Here is a 7,534-nt window from a genome sequence, read left to right as displayed (position 1 = left end):
TTTCTTGGTTAGGTTGGCCAATGGCTTATCTATTTGATTGACTTTTTCAAAAAACCAACTTTTTGATTTATTGATCTGTTCTATAATCCTTTTGTTTTCAATTTCATTAAATTCTGCTCTAATTTTGGTTATTTCTTTTCTTCTGCTGGGTTTTGGATTGTAGTGGTCTTCCTTTTCCAGTTGCTTGAGTTGTCTCATTAAGTTGTTAATTTCTTCTCTTTCCGTTTTCTTGAGGAAGGCTTGCAGTGCTATAAATTTCCCTCTAAGGACTGCCTTTGCAGTATCCCAGAGGTTCTGATAAGTCGTCTCTTCATTGTTGTTTAGTTCCAAGAATTTGGTAATTTCCTTCTTGATCTCATCTCTGACCCAACTGTCATTGAGCATAAGCTTATTGAGCTTCCACGTTTTTGTTTGAGTGTGCAGATTCCTGCTGTTGCTGAGTTCAACTTTTTTTCCATGGTGGTCTGAGAAGATACAAGGGATAATTTCTATTATTTTAAATTTGCTGAGGTTAGACTTGTGACCTAAGATGTGGTCTATTTTGGAGCATGTTCCATGGGCTGATGAGAAGAAAGTTTATACAGTTTTATTAAGATAAAATGTTTTGTAGCTGTCTGTTAAATCCAAATACTGAATGTTTAAGTTTAAATCCAAGATTTCTTTGCTAAGCTTCTTGTTGGAGTATCTATACAGCACTGCCAAAGGGGTATTAAAGTCTCCGACTATGATGGAGCTGGGACTAATCAGGTTGCTCATGTCTGTTAGAGTGTCTCTTATAAATTGAGGTGCATTCTGGTTGGGTGCATAAATATTGATAATTGAAATCTCATCGTATTGAGTATTACCCTTAACAAATATAAAGTAACCATCTTTGTCCTTGCTCACTTTTGTTGGTTTAAAGCCTATTGCATCTGCAAATAAAATTGCAACGTCTGCTTTTTTCTGCTTTCCATTAGCCTGGAATATAGATGATCATCCCTTCACCCTGAGTTTATGCCTGTCTTTCAAAGTACGGTGAGTTTCTTGGATGCAGCAGATATCTGGCCTGAGTTTTTGTATCCAGTCAACCAGCCTGTGCCTCTTTAGAGGGCAATTTAAGCCATTCACATTCATTGAGACTATTGAGCCTGGTATACTTTTGGGTATTGAGTTTTTTGAAAGTCCAGTGAACATCTTTGTTCCTTTTGTCACTGTGGAGATTGGAATTTGATCAAAATTTTCTGGGTGGGTTTATTTATGCAGTGGAGGATTGTGCTGGTCATTATGGAGTACAGGTCTGCGGATATCCTGGAGGGCTGGTTTAGTTATGGCAAATTTCTTCAACATGTGAATGTCATTAAAGCATTTAATTTCTCCATCATAAATGAAACTCAGTTTATCTGGATACAAGATTCTGGGTTGAAAGTTGTTTTGATTTAGGAGGTTGAAGGTCGATGACTGCCCTCTTCTAGCCTGAAAGATTTCAGCAGAGAGATCTGCAGTCATTCTAATATTCTTCCCCTTGTAAGTTAATTTTTCTTGCATCTAGCTGCTTTGAGGATTTTCTCTTTCATTTTAACTTTAGTGAAGTTGATTATGATATGCCTGGGGGATGTTCTGTTCAGGTTGAGTCGTGCTGGGGTTCTGACACTGTCTGCTATCTGAATTTCAGGTTCTCTTGGCATGTCTGGAAAGTTCTCTTTCATAATTTCATGAAGGAGAGCCTCTGTGATTTGTGAAGCAACTTCATCACCTTCAAGGATTCCTATGATGCAAATATTAGTTTTCTTCAAATTATCCAAGAGCTCTCTGAGTGAGTGGTCTGTTTTTGGTCTCCATTTGTCATGATCTTTGGATGACTGGGCGTGTTTAGAGTCTTTGTCTTCGGTGTCAGAGATCCTATCTTCTGCCTTGTCAATTCTCTGAATGAGGGATTCAACCGTAGTCTTCAGATCTTTAAGGGCTGCAACCTCTTGCTTCAGTGTATCGTAATCTTTGGTCATTTTATCTTTGAAATCATTGAATTCCTGGGACAGCTTTTGAATAATTTGAAATTCTAGTTCCCTCCTTTCCTCCATTCTGTTGATCTTATTTGCTATCCAGATTCTGAACTCAATATCTGACATCTCAGACATCTGTTTATGGAATGGGTCTTCAAATGTGTCTGTCCCTTCCTTCCTTATGGGGGGATGGTTGATCTACTCTAGTTGTTCTGATTACCAGAGTTTTTCTGATGATTCTGCCCCATGCTGAATTTACACCTTTTGGAGACATCCCTAAAACCACTCTGCCAGGGGCTTCTCCTAGTTGTTTCCTGGGCACATACCGCCAAGGCCCTGGGAAGTGAGTAAACAGGGATGGTGGGCAGGGCAATGCAGCCCTCCCTGAGAGGAGTCAGTCATGGTCATGGGCTGCCAAGGCCTTGGGAGGCAAGCGCAAGGCCGCAACACGATACAGCCCTTCCCAGTGGGAGTCAGTATGGTCGCACTGCCAAAGCCATGGGAAGCAGGGTCAGCAGCTGGGGAGACAGCAGAGCATAGACTGCTCAGGCTGGTGGGATCAGTCTGCACTCAGGAAGTGTGGATCAAGTAGTTCTCCTGGTGAAGGACCAGGACAAGGGCTTGGTCTCGCAAGGGTGGGTAGGAGCTGCTCTTGGGTCTCCTCTAGCTGTCTCTGTGGGCAAGGGAGGGAGGGTGGACTGGAAGCTCAAAATGGCAGTGTAAAGGCCAGTTCCACTTTTCTGCCTGGGGGAGGGTGTTCTGAGTCTCAGCAGGGTCCCTCCAGGGTAGTAGACTTCCCTGTTGGCAGCTCTCACTTGTTGAGTGAAAGAATAGGTCCTCAGTTTATCAATTGCCTGTAGGAGACTCAGAAGAGCGGTTGAAGAGGAAACAAAGGAAAAGCACACCTTTCGTGGGGGAGGGGACGGACATTTTTCTTTTGGGGTGCATTATGTACCTGTAGATTGCCTTTCAGGAGTCACTGCTTGCCGCAGAAGAGGTGTTCTGCCAGTATCACTCTTCTCTCTCGGCTGGGCTACCAGTCTTCAACTTGGTTGGGTGTTTTCTGGACTTTATCCTTTCCTCTGAATGGGAGCTTCTGTAGGAGGCTGGTACCATTGGCCATCTTGACCCCCTCCTGCAAAATCTATTCTTAAACATTCCTTCCCCACCACACTCTATGAAGCAAGCATCACCCTAATACATTACAAAGTCAAGAAAGGACCTACCTAAAAAGAACTACAGACCAATTTTACTAATGAATATCGATGCAAAAATACTCAATGAAATCTTAAACAATAGATTACAGCTACACATTAAAAAAATTATACATCACAATGATCCTAGGCATACAAGGCTGATTTAACACATGCAAATCCATAAATGTAATTCATCGTATCAACAGAAGCAAAAGAAGAGACTATATTATCCTCTCAACAGATGCAGAAAAGGTATTTGATGAAGTCAGCATCTTTTCCTAACAAGAACAATTAAGGATATATTTCCTAAACTGATTGAAGCCATTGACAACAAAAACACAGCCAATATCATATAGAATGGGGTAAACCTGAAAGCTTTTCCACTAAGAACTAGAATTAGACAAGGATGTCCTCTATTACCATTATTATTTAACATAGTGTTGGGAGTTCTATCAAATGCAATGAGTCAAGAGTAAGATATTAAGGGCATCAAAATGGGGGCAGAGGAGGTTAAAGTCTCACTCTCTGCCAATGATATGCGCTTATACTTAGGAAACTCCAGATACTCAACCACAAAACTTCTGGAAGTGATCAAGAAATACAATAATGTTTCAGGGTATAAAATCAATGTCCACAAATCAGTAGCCTTTATACATACCAATATGAGCCAAGCCAAGAAGCTAATCAAAGATACAATTCCCTTCACAGTATCTTCCAAGAAAATGAAATATATAAGAAGGAATATATGCAACAAAAGAGATGAAGAACCCCTACAAAGAGAATTATGAAATTCTAAGGAAAGAAATAGCAGAAGACATCAATGAAGGGAAGAATATAACATGATCCTGGATAGCAAGAATCGACATCATTAAAATGTCTATACTACCCAATGCAATCCCCATAAAATAGCAACATCATACTTTGAAGAACTGGAAAAAAATAGTTCTTCATTTTGTATGGAACAAGAAAAATATCCATATAACCAAGGCAACGTTTAGTAATAAAAACAAGGTTAAAGATATCACTCTGTGAGATTTTAGGTTATATTACAAGTTCACAGTAATCAAAAGAGTATGGTATGTGAACAAAAATAGAGACATAGACATGTGTAACTGAATAGAAAAAAAGAAATGAAACCAGTCTCTTAGAATCACCTGATCTTTGATTAAACCAAACAAAAGCATACACTGGATAAAAGCACCCCTATGCAAAAAATGGGGCTGGGAGAACTGGATAATCACATGTGAAAGACTGAAACTGGACCCACACCTTTCACCACTTAGAAGAATTGACTCAAGATGGAGAAAAGATTGAAATCTAAGACATAAAACAATAAGAATTTTTGAAGGAAGTATGGGAAAAACTCTTGAGTTATGGCCTGGGGAAAGATTTATGAAGACTTCTCTGGCAATTGCAACAACAAAAATTAACAAATAAGACTTAGTTAAACTGAAAAGGTTTTGCACATTTAAGGACATGATAATTAAAGTAAATACACAATCTTCATATTGGGGAGAGATGTTTGCATATTATGAATCTGCCAAAGGCTTAATAACTAGGATCTATAGACAACTGAAATTAATCAACAAAAAAGAGCAAATAGTCCCATGTATGGTTGGGCACCAAGGGCACGAACAGCACTTTCGCTAAGGAAGATAGACAGATGGCTAACAAACATGAAAAAATGCTCATCATCCCTAATCATCAGAGAAATGAAAATCAAAACCACCCTGAGGTATTACCTAACCCCAGTAAGATTAGCCCACATCACAAAGTCTCAGAGTTGTAGACTCTTGCATGGGTGTGGAGAGAGAGGAACACTTTACACTGTTGGTGGGACTGCAAAGTAATACAGCCTCTTTGGGATGAAGTATGAAGAATCCTCAAAGAATTTAAATTAGACCTCCCATTTGACCCCACAATCCTACCTGCAGGCATGTATGGAAGAAAGAAAATTATTTCATTATAAAGCATTTGCACTAGAATGTTTTTTGAGGGTCAATTTATAATCATCAAGATGTGGAAACCACCAATTGCTCATCAACTCAGGAATGGATTAATAACCTGTGGTATATGTATACCATGGAATACTATTTAGCCATAGAAAAAGATGGAATCTTTACATCTTTTTTATTAACCTACATGGAGTTGAAACACATTCTTTTTAGGAAAGTATCACAAGAATGGAAAAGCAAATACTTAATGTACTCAATTTTATTATGAAGCCAGTAGATGATCTAACAGATGCCCACATAGGAGAAAAACTTAATTCAGTCAAGTTGGGAAGGGGGAGGAAATGAAGGAGTGGGGATAGGTGATAGTGGGGGAGGGGATATTGGTGTGCTTTCACTTACAGGTCACAAGGTTAAGGGTGTATGGCACACCTTTGGGTGTGGGACACAATTACAAGAGGGACTCTACCTAAAAATTCAAAAATTGTGACTTGTTGTTTGTACTCTCATAATAACCTGAAATTAAAAAAAATTATCCTCATATTACAAATAATGAAATTGAGACACAGTAAAAAAAAAAAAAAAAGAGATCACAGTGAGTGGAACTTCTAGGGGAACATAAGATTAAGTTTTTCAACTGCCTGAAAGGAAGGCCACATAGAATAGCAACGTGAGCCAGAGAGTTGGTGCTTGAATCAGCAGGACCTGAGTTCAAACCTGTTGAACTTTCCTATCCTTAAAATGAAATTAACAATGGGACCTGCCTGTTCTTGTTCTTGTGAGAAACAAATGAGATAAAGCATGCAAACTCACCTGTCATGGGATGTCCGTGCTACCTATGTGTTCCTCAAAGTCAACCATAGTATTATAACCATTAGCATATTATTAAATACAGTGTGTTCAGTAGATAGGATTATTGACATTTGCATAGCTATATATGTTTTGTTGTTTTATATGCAATCACTTTGTAAATAAAACATAACATCAATCTTATTAATACTTCCTTTGAACTACTCTCATATGGCACACAAAACTCCACAACAATAATGAATGCCACTGACAAAGACACTTCCATGTGTTGATATGAATGTAGCTGTGAGACACTGATATACCATGGCTATGACACTTTATTGAGTTGTTTGTACAGTGCTACCAATCTAAGTGTTTGGTGGCAAGTTCTTGAACTTAATTGTTAGATCTTATACAATGACAGCTCTGATGATTCCAGACCTTTTCCAGAAAAAAGGTCCAGACCTTTTCCAGAAAAAAGTGAATGACACACTGGCATTGGTGTGAACTTAATGTTAGACTTTATACAATGACAGTTCTTAATTGTTTGACCTTATACAATGAACTTAATTGTTAGACCTTATACAATGACAGCTCTTAATTGTTTGACTTTATACAATGAACTTAATTGTTAGAACTTATGCAAGGACAGCTCTGATGATTCCAGACCTATTCCAGAAAAAAGTTCCAAAATTGCTTTGAAGGGTGAATGACGCACTGGCGTTGGTGTATACTTTCTCATGGTTTTCAGGAGGAATACCTGAAAGGGGACTACAGTGATAATCCAGCAAGGAGGTATGCAGCACTTTTTGTAGGATGAGTTCATGAGCTTAATTGTCAGACCTAATATATCCAACCTGATACTAGAGGTCTTTGCCAGGGCAATGACATAAAGAAAAGACATAAAATTTATTAAAATTGGAAAAATAAAACTGTCTTTAAAGTTTGGTAAATAGAAAATGTAAAACAATCTATAATTAAAATATTAGAAATAATAAAGAATTTTAATAAGCAAACCAGTAGCTTTTCTATATCCCAGCAAAAACTAAGAACATATAAAATTTAAAACAATGTCATTTGCAGTAACAGCCATACACGTGAACTACCTAGAAACATTTCTAAAAAAAATCTGCAAGAACTCTACATAAAAGATTTTAATACATTACAGAGAAAAATTAAATAAATGAGGTATGAATAAACAGAAGGACATACCATGTTCACTTATTGGTAAACTCTTTATTTTTAAGTTATAAATTCTTTTCAGTATGATCTACAGTTTCAACACAATCTCAGTAAAATTGTGGAGAATTTTTGTCACAACTGGTAAGTGGGTTAAAAAGTAGACATTCAAAGCACCTGAATTTTTCAAGGCAATATTGATTAAGAGAAGAGCTAAGTTGGAGGACTTACCTTATCAGAAATAAAGACTTATTATCAAGCTCTGATGATTCTCAAAGTCTGGCATTGGTAAGCAAATAAATAGAAAAATAAACCCATGAAGTTCAACAGAGGGGTCAGAGACAGACATGTGCACACATTTTCATCTGTTGTTTGAAAAAGTCTCCACCACAATTGAGTTGGGAAACCAATAATTTTTTAAATAAATGGAGCTTGGTTA

Source organism: Otolemur garnettii, unplaced genomic scaffold, assembly GCF_000181295.1.
Source record: "Otolemur garnettii isolate 467f Iridium unplaced genomic scaffold, OtoGar3 scaffold00105, whole genome shotgun sequence".
Classification (NCBI taxonomy): domain Eukaryota; kingdom Metazoa; phylum Chordata; class Mammalia; order Primates; family Galagidae; genus Otolemur; species Otolemur garnettii.
The sequence above is the reverse complement of the archived record's forward strand: the minus strand, read 5'-3'. Positions refer to the sequence as shown.